At 51.1% G+C, this 14221-nt stretch overlaps 6 non-coding genes across 6 annotated transcripts; 5 read left to right on the top strand and 1 right to left on the bottom strand.

Annotated features, from left to right (window-relative positions):
- Positions 1-5200: 5200 nt before the first annotated feature.
- On the top strand, positions 5201-5391 carry LOC137986878 (U2 spliceosomal RNA). The gene has a single exon (XR_011120090.1). It is a non-coding gene; the product is annotated as a U2 spliceosomal RNA (small nuclear RNA).
- Positions 5392-5585: 194 nt separating this feature from the next.
- LOC137986902 (U1 spliceosomal RNA) lies at positions 5586-5749 on the top strand. Its single transcript, XR_011120111.1, has one exon. It is a non-coding gene; the product is annotated as a U1 spliceosomal RNA (small nuclear RNA).
- A 976-nt stretch (positions 5750-6725) lies between these two features.
- LOC137986885 (5S ribosomal RNA) lies at positions 6726-6844 on the bottom strand. Its single transcript, XR_011120096.1, has one exon. It is a non-coding gene; the product is annotated as a 5S ribosomal RNA (ribosomal RNA).
- Positions 6845-7112: 268 nt separating this feature from the next.
- LOC137986922 (U2 spliceosomal RNA) lies at positions 7113-7304 on the top strand. The gene has a single exon (XR_011120129.1). It is a non-coding gene; the product is annotated as a U2 spliceosomal RNA (small nuclear RNA).
- Positions 7305-12942: 5638 nt separating this feature from the next.
- On the top strand, positions 12943-13133 carry LOC137986877 (U2 spliceosomal RNA). The gene has a single exon (XR_011120089.1). It is a non-coding gene; the product is annotated as a U2 spliceosomal RNA (small nuclear RNA).
- A 194-nt stretch (positions 13134-13327) lies between these two features.
- Positions 13328-13491, top strand: LOC137986901 (U1 spliceosomal RNA). Its single transcript, XR_011120110.1, has one exon. It is a non-coding gene; the product is annotated as a U1 spliceosomal RNA (small nuclear RNA).
- The last annotated feature ends 730 nt before the right edge of the window (positions 13492-14221 follow it).

Genomic DNA, 14221 nt, shown 5'->3' with positions numbered 1-14221 from the left:
TTTTCTCTTTTTCCCTTTTCATCATGCCTCTTGCGGCCTTTAAGAGGACAGTAGTCCTCGACCTTTCCGATGTTCCAACCTCTGTTCCCAGGGCGGAACTTGTTACAGCCATCAAGGGAAAGTTCACCCCCTTTGTGATTGACAGTATTCAGTTTGTTCCCGTAAAACTGGTTCAGATTACTTTCGCTGACCCAAAATGTAAAAATATTGTTGAAGGTTATGATTTTGTCACTTTAGCTGGTGCTAAGTGCAAAGTCATGTATGCTGGGCCTCGAGCTCAAAATGTTATGTTGTATCACTATCCCTTTGAGGAGAGTGATGATCGCCTCCGGCCCTACTTTTCCTCGTACGGGAAGGTGGAGACGATAAGGCACCAGCATTACCCGGGTGACCCTGCAATCTGCACTGGAGCCCGTATCATCAAAATGGTTCGTTCTGGCCGGATCCCTCGTAATCTGGACATTGCTGGATATAAATGTAAGGTGTGGTATGTGGGTCAGCCGGCCGAATGTGATATCTGTCGTGGGGAACACCTCACCAAAAACTGTGACTTGCGCGGGAAGTGCCGCAGGTGTCGGGAGCCTGGTCACATGGCCAGGGATTGCCCAACCCCCCCAATGCCTGGGGGAACCCACCATCTTCGCCTGCGACCCCCGCCCATCCGTCCGCTTCACTTGTTGTTGGTGCCACTCCCCCGGAGTCGCTGCCTCCCCTCCTGGATGTCAGTTCTGGTCCTGAGGACCTTCCCACTTCTCCTGCAAGCTCTGACCATGAGGACTCTGGGGACGAGGGGGTAACCCTTCGTCCTCCTGCCCCCACGCAACCTGGTATTTCAAGTTGGGGTTCCCACACCGACCTCAGGGACAATGAGTTATCCCCCCTGGTACTCCACCCATGGCCTCTCCTGCCACCAGTAAATGTTAAGGAGGGTGCGGCCCTCCCTAAAACGGTAATGGTGGGTCCTCGACGCGCGTGCAGGTGGCTGCCTCCCCCGCCGCTGCGTCTGATGGTTTGGCTGCGCCACAGAGTAATACAATGTTAACACTAGTAGTAACGTAGTTGGTGTAATGGACAATACTACTATAGTTAATGGAAAAGAAATGGAAATGGATAATAGTAATAATGTAGTTACTGGAAAAGAAATGACAAATAATGCTGTAGTTAATGGAAAAGAAATGGAAATGGATAATAGTAATAATGGAAAAGAAATGGATACGAATGATAATGAACTAGTTAATGAGACTGAATACAGTCAAAGTATATTTAGTGACGATGACCCTTTAACGGGCATCAATGTAACCCCTGTAAATACCCCACAGGTTCTATCTCTGTCTCCCGTAATGGTTAACGAGGTCGAGCTGACTGATTCACCAGTCACTAAGCGTGGACTTTCGGATGTTGAGGCTTCCTCTGATGATCAGGTCAAGTCTAAGAAGAAAGCGAAGAAACCTCTTCCTGGTTCTGCGGTCCCCGGCCGCTCGAAGTCTGGAAAGGGCAGGGAGTCTGGGAGGGCTGTTCATTCTGGCCTTCCCTCCTTGGCTCCCCCTGCCCCGGTTCGGAGCCGTCGCTCCTAGTTGTGCTGTCTCTCTCTTTCTTCTCAGTTATGGCTCTCTCTATCCTCTCCTTAAACACCAATGGTCTCAGGGACTCGTCCAAGCGCGCTGGTGTTCTGCACTGGTTACGTTCCTTTCCTCAGGTCCCTGACATTGTCTGCCTACAAGAGGGCCCACTGCTCTTCAGACAGTGAATGTCAGTCTGGTTTCGTTCATCTGGTTTTAATGCAGTTGCTTCTGTTGGCTCTGCACACTCTTGTGGTTGCATCATTTTATTCCGCCCCACGGTCACCCTTACGAGCTCTTGGTGTGACACCGCTGGGCGTGTTGTTTTTTGCCACTTTACCCATTCTGGGCACCCGTTTCGTATCTGCTGTCTCTACGCCCCCAATCGCAACCCAGCCCGTGACGACTTCCTGGACGACGTCTCGTCTTGGGTTGATCCCACCTATCCGACCTTCCTTGCCGGGGACTTTAACACTGTGTTCGACCGCGCCCTCGATCGTCGGGGCTCCAATGTCTCTGACACTTCCCGCGAAAGTACTGCTACCTTAAAACGTCTTTTTGACTCCTGCTGTTGTCTGGACATTTGGAGGCACCTGCATCCTTCCGATTCTGCCTTCTCTTGGACTCGCTCAGACGGCCTTATGGCCTCCCGTATTGATCTCATTGGTGCCCCGTACTCCTGTTACCATCAGTCTTGACTTGCGATATTATTCCTTGTCCGTTTTCGGATCACTGTGGTGTGGTGCTTTCTTGTAGTGTCCCAGACATTGCTGCTCCTGGGACAGTTTCTGGAAGCTCAACATTTCTGTCCTCAATGATGAGGACTATATCCAGCATATCACTAATTTTTGGTCCGTTTGGAGGCAGTCCATGCTGTCCTTCCCGTCACTAGCTAAGTGGTGGGATAAGGGCAAGAGCCAAATCAAAGGCCTCACAATTAAATATTGCGCTGAGCGCTCGAAAGAAAACATCGCAGTGTCGAGACCTCCTTGGCCGACTAGCTGGGCATCTTAAGAACCGTGTTGATGCCGGTTTCACCTCCTGTGTTGAGCCGTACCATTCTACCCTGTCTGCCCTTGCTGCCCTAGACCTCGAGGCAGCTCGGGGAGCCCAAGTCCGTGCTCGGGCCAATGGGTTGAGGAAGGTGAAACCTCCTCGGCCTTTTTCTTCCGTCTGGAAAAGAAGCGTGCCGCCGACCGACTTATTTCAGCACTTCGATGCGATGATGGCACAGTGGTCTCGAGTTCAAAGGACCTATGCCAGGCTTTTGCTTCCTTTTATTCTAACTTGTTTAGTGCCGAGCCTACTGACGGGGACGTGGCTCTTTCCCTGCTCGACGCCCTCACCTCCACCTTGTCCGCCGACCAGGCTCAACAGTGTGATGGTCCTCTCCAGTCGGAGGAGTGTTATACTGCTTTATGTGGGATGGCTCGAGGCAAGACCCCGGGCTTGGATGGCCTCCCTATGGAGTTTTATGTCAAATTCTGGCCGGTGCTCGGACAGGACCTCGTGCTCGTCCTGAACTCATGTTATGAGGCTGGCACTCTCAGCCTCTCTCAGCGTCGAGGCATCATTTCTCTCATCTTTAAGACGGGTGACCGGCTGAACCCTCGTAACTGGCGGCCAATTTCCCTCCTTAGTGTGGACTACAAGCTCGCTGCCCGCGTCATCGCTGGGCGTCTCCTGAAGGTTATTCATGCCGTGGTGGCTGAGGATCAAACCTGTGGTGTCCCCGGTCGTTATATTGGTGAGAACGTCGCTTATCTCCGAGACATGGTCCATTACGCCACGCAATCCGGGTCTCCTTGTGCCATCCTCTCGCTCGACCAAGAAAAAGCGTTTGATCGCGTTGATTGGTCCTTTCTGCATGCCACCCTCTGCAGAATGGGTTTCCAAACCTCCTTTCTGCGCTGGATCCGCCTTTTCTATAATGCTGTTCAGAGTGCTGTCATTGTTAACGGTCATGTCTCAAACTTTTTCAGTCTCACACGGGGGGTGCGTCAAGGCTGCCCCCTCGCACCTTTGCTGTATGTTATGGTCGCTGAGGTCTTGGCCGCCAATATTCGAGCAAATCCCGCCATTACTGGACCTTTGCTGCCTGGACTGCCCTCACCGCTCTCTCCAATTTCCCAGTACGCGGATGACACATCGCTCATCTTGTCCTCCGATGCCTCCATTAGGGCTGTTTTTGACACCTACACAAGGTATGAGCTTGGTTCTGGATCCAAGCTCAACCTGACAAAGTCTCGCGGCTTGTGGCTGGGGTCTTGGGCTGGCCGAACTGACCCCCCTGTCCCTCTCGACTGGACATCTTCTAAGCTTAAAATCCTCGGAGTCTTCATTGGCCCGCATGACATTGATGAACTAATTGGCGGCCTCGGATAGAGGCTGTGGAACGCGTCCTCTCCTCCTGGCGTCAGCGCTCCTTGTCTTTTCATGGCAAGGCTTTGGTCATCAATTGCCTGGCCCTCGCCAGGGTTTGGTATGTGGCATCCCTGGTCCACATGCCCCCCTGGGTACTTAAAGAACTTAACTCCCTTGTTTTCTCATTCTTCTGGAAAACCAAGCGGGAGCTCGTTGCACGTGCTGTGGTCGTTCAGCCCACATCGCTGGGAGGTTTCTCGGTGGTGGACATTAAGCTCAAGGTTTGGTCGCTTCTGGGTCAGTGGGTCAAACGGTCTACTTTGTCCTCGTCAAGCTGGTCCTCCTTTGTGTCGTACTGGTTTCAATCGTGTTTTGCTGCCTCCTCTCTTGATGTTTTCTCCCGTCCCGCTGCCTTCGACAGGTCCCTGTTACCGCCATTTTACTCCTCTTTGCTTTTGGCCTGGGAGTCGCTTGGTGGCTCTTTTTCCCCCTCCCGGGGAACTTTGGTTTTCGCATCCTCTGACCCTCACGTTGTCGCCTCCGTGGCTTTTTTTCTCTGCCAAAGTCGGTTACCAGTTTCTTTTATCCTGTTCCTCTGTCACACCGCACTGTGTAGTTAAGTTCTTTCCCTCCTTTGGGGACCTTTACTGGTATGATACGTGGCGCCAGTTCCACTTCTTTGATTTTGACCGCTTTGTTGTTGATTTCTCCTGGAAGGTAGCTCATGGTGTGATTTACACTGCTGAGCGTCTTCTCTCTTTTGGTTTATCTGTCTCCTCCGCTTGTTTTTGTGGTCCTGTCGTCGAGTCACTGTCGCATTTGCTCTTTGTGTGTCCCCTTGCTCAAAGTGTTGTTGGTTGGCTACAGTCCCTCCTTTTTCATTTCTCGCCTATGTGTCCTGTGCTTGAGCGTCGCCATTTACTTTTTGGTTTCAATTCCACTGAGCTTCACGCAGTGCCCAAAGTCTTCAGTTACCTGTTGTGTGCCTGTAAGTTTCACATCTGGCTGGCCCGCAATGACTACCGCTTTCGTTCTGTCAACCTGGGGCCCTCGCCGTCATTGAGGGAGCAAAGGCCCGTGTCAAGTTCCACCTCCCCTTGCTCTTCAAGCGTTTTTCAACCCGGAGACGTCGACGTTATTTTGCCCGCCAGTGGGGGGCGGATGGAGTCATCGCCTCTATGTTTCCAACAAGCTCGTTTTTCGCTTCGGGCCACCTGCTTAATTCACCCTCTGTACCACCTGATTTGCTTAGTTTTATTTCGCCTCTGTCGCCTAATACTGGTGACCAATGCCTCAGGCGTTGGATGAGTCTGTCGACTGGTGACCTTTGGTCTGCCATTCACGCTGCTCATCGAGCAGCTCATATATTAAACTGATTTTTGGAACTGGGCCGTGGAAAAGAGGCTTGCCTCGTCCCGGCCACGGGTTGCCTCGGTATAGCACTACCTCCGAGCGTGGCCCACTTCCCTCTGGGGAAGAAATAATCAAGTGAAAGCAGAACAAATGACCAAGCAACCAACCTTCACATTCTCTTCTCTTTTCTAGGTAGCATAGCAGCGAGTGGACAGCACGACACGACAGGACGAGGAGCACGTGACCCCCATTACCACATGGTATGCGCAGACAAGTTGCGTTTTGCGGTTCCGGAGAGGTTGAAAAGGCATACTTACCTGACGCGGGAGGCACTGTGATCAGGGAGGCAGTCCTCTCAAGGTGAGGCTCTTTCATTGCACTTCGATTGGGTTGACCCTTGCGATTACCCCAAATGTGGGTAACTCGAGCGTATAATTTCTGGTAGTGGGGACCTGCGTTCGCGCTAGTCCCCGCACCAAACCCCGGTGGCAAAGTTGGCTAATGGGAAGGTTTGTTGGTAACGTTTCAGGCAGGGCAGGGAAGGAGATGCGGTGGCGGTGTAAGGACTAAGGAAGGTGAGTTGTATTTGTGAATTCCACTGCTGAAATTGTAGGTGAATGTTCCGTACTTGGTGCACTGCAAAACTGTGATTTTATTTCTTTCATTCTTGGCCGTAGAGAGAGCGAGAGGACGTGTTTATTTCAGCCGCATCGATTTCCATCGATAGACGAGTGAGACAAGAAAATGCCAGCGGGTCGAGCTCTTATCCTCGTGCATCGTTTCGAAAACGTAAGTGGATGTGTGTTTGTACTGCTCCATCGCGATAGATTTCTTTTGCGTTGTGTTATGTTGCGTTCTGGAGAGCCCGTTTTGCATTGAGTAACTGAGGACCCGCCAGATCAGTTGGCGTTACATTTCTGTGGCCAACACTTTGTGGTTTCTCTATGTTATCAGTTAATTGGATTGTTATCATAAAAAGTAAATCTTTCATGGTCAGGATAGTGTCTTATCGGCCCTTTGAATACGTACTGTCCGTGTTGAGCAGGGAACAGTAAGACTTTGAAGTGCGCTACGTCACGTAAGTCACGTTTTCGCAGGATCAATGTTGTAGTGTTGTAGCCTTCGTTGTATGCATATCATCCGGGCTAGGTTAACTTCCATCTAATGCATAACAGTGCATGCATTTTTTACTTGTCGTATCCTGTTCTTTGCTCACACGAAAAGATACGTTTCATGTCATAAACGTTGGATTGATAAGATCTCGCGCGCACGCGCTCCCTTGGGAATACAAGTTCCACTTTCTCGTGTGAACTATTTTGTTTTTGTTGTATGTCTCATCTTTGACATATCGTTGGCATGTTGTGTTCAAAAAACCTGGTTTGGAATGTTCTTTCATTAAAGGAAACTGAGATTTTTTGAGATAATCAAGTGTACAGAAGGAAAAAGGGAAGCCTACAACACGGGGTATTCCCAGGCGGTCTCCCATCCAAGTACTAACCCCGCCCGACAGGGCTTAACTTCGGTGATCGGACGAGAACCGGTGTTTTCCCTGTGGTATGGTCGTAGACAAGTAATTCGCCGTGAAAATTAACTTTGTTATAAGGGAAAATAAAAACGAGGTCAGAGCAAGCACAATGTGCATTTGTCCTCTTGCCGTCAACGCAAGTGCCATGCAATGCTGGTCCTGCTGCCCACTGTACAAGGGCGATCGTTGTGTGCGCCTCGCTTTCAGGTTGGCTTTGGGCATTCCTTCCTTGGCACGGATTGTAATCGGACCACCATATCTCGTGGCCATGAGACTGGGAGCACCTTGTCCGCTGTGAGCATTTACGGGCATCGGCTTCTCGGCCTTTTGGCTAAGATCAAGTGTAGTATCTGTTCTTATCAGCTTAATATCTGATACGCTGCTCATCGAGCAGCTCATATATTAAACTGATTTTTGGAACTGGGCCGTGGAAAAGAGGCTTGCCTCGTCCCGGCCACGGGTTGCCTCGGTATAGCACTACCTCCGAGCGTGGCCCACTTCCCTCTGGGGAAGAAATAATCAAGTGAAAGCAGAACAAATGACCAAGCAACCAACCTTCACATTTCTCTTCTCTTTTCTAGGTAGCATAGCAGCGAGTGGACAGCACGACACGACAGGACGAGGAGCACGTGACCCCCATTACCACATGGTATGCGCAGACAAGTTGCGTTTTTGCGGTTCCGGAGAGGTTGAAAAGGCATACTTACCTGACGCGGGTTTTTATTATCTGCCAGGTTCGTGCCTTTCCTTGTGGTACGCGTAAGTTCCGTATTGGAATTGGAGTGTGGGGACAAGCGTTTTTGGGATTTGTGGTAAGATTTTTGATTCCTGAGTTTTACTGGTGACCCTCCTGGGGACTTATGCTTGGCGTCCTGCCATAACCCAGGGTAGCCAGTCTTTCTGTTCCCTTCCTGGGAGCTTTGCTTTCCGGGGGGACTGTTTTTTCTCTTTTTCCCTTTTCATCATGCCTCTTGCGGCCTTTAAGAGGACAGTAGTCCTCGACCTTTCCGATGTTCCAACCTCTGTTCCCAGGGCGGAACTTGTTACAGCCATCAAGGGAAAGTTCACCCCCTTTGTGATTGACAGTATTCAGTTTGTTCCCGTAAAACTGGTTCAGATTACTTTCGCTGACCCAAAATGTAAAAATATTGTTGAAGGTTATGATTTTGTCACTTTAGCTGGTGCTAAGTGCAAAGTCATGTATGCTGGGCCTCGAGCTCAAAATGTTATGTTGTATCACTATCCCTTTGAGGAGAGTGATGATCGCCTCCGGCCCTACTTTTCCTCGTACGGGAAGGTGGAGACGATAAGGCACCAGCATTACCCGGGTGACCCTGCAATCTGCACTGGAGCCCGTATCATCAAAATGGTTCGTTCTGGCCGGATCCCTCGTAATCTGGACATTGCTGGATATAAATGTAAGGTGTGGTATGTGGGTCAGCCGGCCGAATGTGATATCTGTCGTGGGGAACACCTCACCAAAAACTGTGACTTGCGCGGGAAGTGCCGCAGGTGTCGGGAGCCTGGTCACATGGCCAGGGATTGCCCAACCCCCCCAATGCCTGGGGGAACCCACCATCTTCGCCTGCGACCCCCGCCCATCCGTCCGCTTCACTTGTTGTTGGTGCCACTCCCCCGGAGTCGCTGCCTCCCCTCCTGGATGTCAGTTCTGGTCCTGAGGACCTTCCCACTTCTCCTGCAAGCTCTGACCATGAGGACTCTGGGGACGAGGGGGTAACCCTTCGTCCTCCTGCCCCCACGCAACCTGGTATTTCAAGTTGGGGTTCCCACACCGACCTCAGGGACAATGAGTTATCCCCCCTGGTACTCCACCCATGGCCTCTCCTGCCACCAGTAAATGTTAAGGAGGGTGCGGCCCTCCCTAAAACGGTAATGGTGGGTCCTCGACGCGCGTGCAGGTGGCTGCCTCCCCCGCCGCTGCGTCTGATGGTTTGGCTGCGCCACAGAGTAATACAATGTTAACACTAGTAGTAACGTAGTTGGTGTAATGGACAATACTACTATAGTTAATGGAAAAGAAATGGAAATGGATAATAGTAATAATGTAGTTACTGGAAAAGAAATGACAAATAATGCTGTAGTTAATGGAAAAGAAATGGAAATGGATAATAGTAATAATGGAAAAGAAATGGATACGAATGATAATGAACTAGTTAATGAGACTGAATACAGTCAAAGTATATTTAGTGACGATGACCCTTTAACGGGCATCAATGTAACCCCTGTAAATACCCCACAGGTTCTATCTCTGTCTCCCGTAATGGTTAACGAGGTCGAGCTGACTGATTCACCAGTCACTAAGCGTGGACTTTCGGATGTTGAGGCTTCCTCTGATGATCAGGTCAAGTCTAAGAAGAAAGCGAAGAAACCTCTTCCTGGTTCTGCGGTCCCCGGCCGCTCGAAGTCTGGAAAGGGCAGGGAGTCTGGGAGGGCTGTTCATTCTGGCCTTCCCTCCTTGGCTCCCCCTGCCCCGGTTCGGAGCCGTCGCTCCTAGTTGTGCTGTCTCTCTCTTTCTTCTCAGTTATGGCTCTCTCTATCCTCTCCTTAAACACCAATGGTCTCAGGGACTCGTCCAAGCGCGCTGGTGTTCTGCACTGGTTACGTTCCTTTCCTCAGGTCCCTGACATTGTCTGCCTACAAGAGGGCCCACTGCTCTTCAGACAGTGAATGTCAGTCTGGTTTCGTTCATCTGGTTTTAATGCAGTTGCTTCTGTTGGCTCTGCACACTCTTGTGGTTGCATCATTTTATTCCGCCCCACGGTCACCCTTACGAGCTCTTGGTGTGACACCGCTGGGCGTGTTGTTTTTTGCCACTTTACCCATTCTGGGCACCCGTTTCGTATCTGCTGTCTCTACGCCCCCAATCGCAACCCAGCCCGTGACGACTTCCTGGACGACGTCTCGTCTTGGGTTGATCCCACCTATCCGACCTTCCTTGCCGGGGACTTTAACACTGTGTTCGACCGCGCCCTCGATCGTCGGGGCTCCAATGTCTCTGACACTTCCCGCGAAAGTACTGCTACCTTAAAACGTCTTTTTGACTCCTGCTGTTGTCTGGACATTTGGAGGCACCTGCATCCTTCCGATTCTGCCTTCTCTTGGACTCGCTCAGACGGCCTTATGGCCTCCCGTATTGATCTCATTGGTGCCCCGTACTCCTGTTACCATCAGTCTTGACTTGCGATATTATTCCTTGTCCGTTTTCGGATCACTGTGGTGTGGTGCTTTCTTGTAGTGTCCCAGACATTGCTGCTCCTGGGACAGTTTCTGGAAGCTCAACATTTCTGTCCTCAATGATGAGGACTATATCCAGCATATCACTAATTTTTGGTCCGTTTGGAGGCAGTCCATGCTGTCCTTCCCGTCACTAGCTAAGTGGTGGGATAAGGGCAAGAGCCAAATCAAAGGCCTCACAATTAAATATTGCGCTGAGCGCTCGAAAGAAAACATCGCAGTGTCGAGACCTCCTTGGCCGACTAGCTGGGCATCTTAAGAACCGTGTTGATGCCGGTTTCACCTCCTGTGTTGAGCCGTACCATTCTACCCTGTCTGCCCTTGCTGCCCTAGACCTCGAGGCAGCTCGGGGAGCCCAAGTCCGTGCTCGGGCCAATGGGTTGAGGAAGGTGAAACCTCCTCGGCCTTTTTCTTCCGTCTGGAAAAGAAGCGTGCCGCCGACCGACTTATTTCAGCACTTCGATGCGATGATGGCACAGTGGTCTCGAGTTCAAAGGACCTATGCCAGGCTTTTGCTTCCTTTTATTCTAACTTGTTTAGTGCCGAGCCTACTGACGGGGACGTGGCTCTTTCCCTGCTCGACGCCCTCACCTCCACCTTGTCCGCCGACCAGGCTCAACAGTGTGATGGTCCTCTCCAGTCGGAGGAGTGTTATACTGCTTTATGTGGGATGGCTCGAGGCAAGACCCCGGGCTTGGATGGCCTCCCTATGGAGTTTTATGTCAAATTCTGGCCGGTGCTCGGACAGGACCTCGTGCTCGTCCTGAACTCATGTTATGAGGCTGGCACTCTCAGCCTCTCTCAGCGTCGAGGCATCATTTCTCTCATCTTTAAGACGGGTGACCGGCTGAACCCTCGTAACTGGCGGCCAATTTCCCTCCTTAGTGTGGACTACAAGCTCGCTGCCCGCGTCATCGCTGGGCGTCTCCTGAAGGTTATTCATGCCGTGGTGGCTGAGGATCAAACCTGTGGTGTCCCCGGTCGTTATATTGGTGAGAACGTCGCTTATCTCCGAGACATGGTCCATTACGCCACGCAATCCGGGTCTCCTTGTGCCATCCTCTCGCTCGACCAAGAAAAAGCGTTTGATCGCGTTGATTGGTCCTTTCTGCATGCCACCCTCTGCAGAATGGGTTTCCAAACCTCCTTTCTGCGCTGGATCCGCCTTTTCTATAATGCTGTTCAGAGTGCTGTCATTGTTAACGGTCATGTCTCAAACTTTTTCAGTCTCACACGGGGGGTGCGTCAAGGCTGCCCCCTCGCACCTTTGCTGTATGTTATGGTCGCTGAGGTCTTGGCCGCCAATATTCGAGCAAATCCCGCCATTACTGGACCTTTGCTGCCTGGACTGCCCTCACCGCTCTCTCCAATTTCCCAGTACGCGGATGACACATCGCTCATCTTGTCCTCCGATGCCTCCATTAGGGCTGTTTTTGACACCTACACAAGGTATGAGCTTGGTTCTGGATCCAAGCTCAACCTGACAAAGTCTCGCGGCTTGTGGCTGGGGTCTTGGGCTGGCCGAACTGACCCCCCTGTCCCTCTCGACTGGACATCTTCTAAGCTTAAAATCCTCGGAGTCTTCATTGGCCCGCATGACATTGATGAACTAATTGGCGGCCTCGGATAGAGGCTGTGGAACGCGTCCTCTCCTCCTGGCGTCAGCGCTCCTTGTCTTTTCATGGCAAGGCTTTGGTCATCAATTGCCTGGCCCTCGCCAGGGTTTGGTATGTGGCATCCCTGGTCCACATGCCCCCCTGGGTACTTAAAGAACTTAACTCCCTTGTTTTCTCATTCTTCTGGAAAACCAAGCGGGAGCTCGTTGCACGTGCTGTGGTCGTTCAGCCCACATCGCTGGGAGGTTTCTCGGTGGTGGACATTAAGCTCAAGGTTTGGTCGCTTCTGGGTCAGTGGGTCAAACGGTCTACTTTGTCCTCGTCAAGCTGGTCCTCCTTTGTGTCGTACTGGTTTCAATCGTGTTTTGCTGCCTCCTCTCTTGATGTTTTCTCCCGTCCCGCTGCCTTCGACAGGTCCCTGTTACCGCCATTTTACTCCTCTTTGCTTTTGGCCTGGGAGTCGCTTGGTGGCTCTTTTTCCCCCTCCCGGGGAACTTTGGTTTTCGCATCCTCTGACCCTCACGTTGTCGCCTCCGTGGCTTTTTTTCTCTGCCAAAGTCGGTTACCAGTTTCTTTTATCCTGTTCCTCTGTCACACCGCACTGTGTAGTTAAGTTCTTTCCCTCCTTTGGGGACCTTTACTGGTATGATACGTGGCGCCAGTTCCACTTCTTTGATTTTGACCGCTTTGTTGTTGATTTCTCCTGGAAGGTAGCTCATGGTGTGATTTACACTGCTGAGCGTCTTCTCTCTTTTGGTTTATCTGTCTCCTCCGCTTGTTTTTGTGGTCCTGTCGTCGAGTCACTGTCGCATTTGCTCTTTGTGTGTCCCCTTGCTCAAAGTGTTGTTGGTTGGCTACAGTCCCTCCTTTTTCATTTCTCGCCTATGTGTCCTGTGCTTGAGCGTCGCCATTTACTTTTTGGTTTCAATTCCACTGAGCTTCACGCAGTGCCCAAAGTCTTCAGTTACCTGTTGTGTGCCTGTAAGTTTCACATCTGGCTGGCCCGCAATGACTACCGCTTTCGTTCTGTCAACCTGGGGCCCTCGCCGTCATTGAGGGAGCAAAGGCCCGTGTCAAGTTCCACCTCCCCTTGCTCTTCAAGCGTTTTTCAACCCGGAGACGTCGACGTTATTTTGCCCGCCAGTGGGGGGCGGATGGAGTCATCGCCTCTATGTTTCCAACAAGCTCGTTTTTCGCTTCGGGCCACCTGCTTAATTCACCCTCTGTACCACCTGATTTGCTTAGTTTTATTTCGCCTCTGTCGCCTAATACTGGTGACCAATGCCTCAGGCGTTGGATGAGTCTGTCGACTGGTGACCTTTGGTCTGCCATTCACGCTGCTCATCGAGCAGCTCATATATTAAACTGATTTTTGGAACTGGGCCGTGGAAAAGAGGCTTGCCTCGTCCCGGCCACGGGTTGCCTCGGTATAGCACTACCTCCGAGCGTGGCCCACTTCCCTCTGGGGAAGAAATAATCAAGTGAAAGCAGAACAAATGACCAAGCAACCAACCTTCACATTCTCTTCTCTTTTCTAGGTAGCATAGCAGCGAGTGGACAGCACGACACGACAGGACGAGGAGCACGTGACCCCCATTACCACATGGTATGCGCAGACAAGTTGCGTTTTGCGGTTCCGGAGAGGTTGAAAAGGCATACTTACCTGACGCGGGAGGCACTGTGATCAGGGAGGCAGTCCTCTCAAGGTGAGGCTCTTTCATTGCACTTCGATTGGGTTGACCCTTGCGATTACCCCAAATGTGGGTAACTCGAGCGTATAATTTCTGGTAGTGGGGACCTGCGTTCGCGCTAGTCCCCGCACCAAACCCCGGTGGCAAAGTTGGCTAATGGGAAGGTTTGTTGGTAACGTTTCAGGCAGGGCAGGGAAGGAGATGCGGTGGCGGTGTAAGGACTAAGGAAGGTGAGTTGTATTTGTGAATTCCACTGCTGAAATTGTAGGTGAATGTTCCGTACTTGGTGCACTGCAAAACTGTGATTTTATTTCTTTCATTCTTGGCCGTAGAGAGAGCGAGAGGACGTGTTTATTTCAGCCGCATCGATTTCCATCGATAGACGAGTGAGACAAGAAAATGCCAGCGGGTCGAGCTCTTATCCTCGTGCATCGTTTCGAAAACGTAAGTGGATGTGTGTTTGTACTGCTCCATCGCGATAGATTTCTTTTGCGTTGTGTTATGTTGCGTTCTGGAGAGCCCGTTTTGCATTGAGTAACTGAGGACCCGCCAGATCAGTTGGCGTTACATTTCTGTGGCCAACACTTTGTGGTTTCTCTATGTTATCAGTTAATTGGATTGTTATCATAAAAAGTAAATCTTTCATGGTCAGGATAGTGTCTTATCGGCCCTTTGAATACGTACTGTCCGTGTTGAGCAGGGAACAGTAAGACTTTGAAGTGCGCTACGTCACGTAAGTCACGTTTTCGCAGGATCAATGTTGTAGTGTTGTAGCCTTCGTTGTATGCATATCATCCGGGCTAGGTTAACTTCCATCTAATGCATAACAGTGCATGCATTTTTTACTTGTCGTATCCT

Source organism: Montipora foliosa, unplaced genomic scaffold (assembly GCF_036669935.1).
Source record: "Montipora foliosa isolate CH-2021 unplaced genomic scaffold, ASM3666993v2 scaffold_292, whole genome shotgun sequence".
In the NCBI taxonomy this organism is placed as follows: domain Eukaryota; kingdom Metazoa; phylum Cnidaria; class Anthozoa; order Scleractinia; family Acroporidae; genus Montipora; species Montipora foliosa.
The sequence above is the reverse complement of the archived record's forward strand: the minus strand, read 5'-3'. Positions and strand labels throughout refer to the sequence as shown.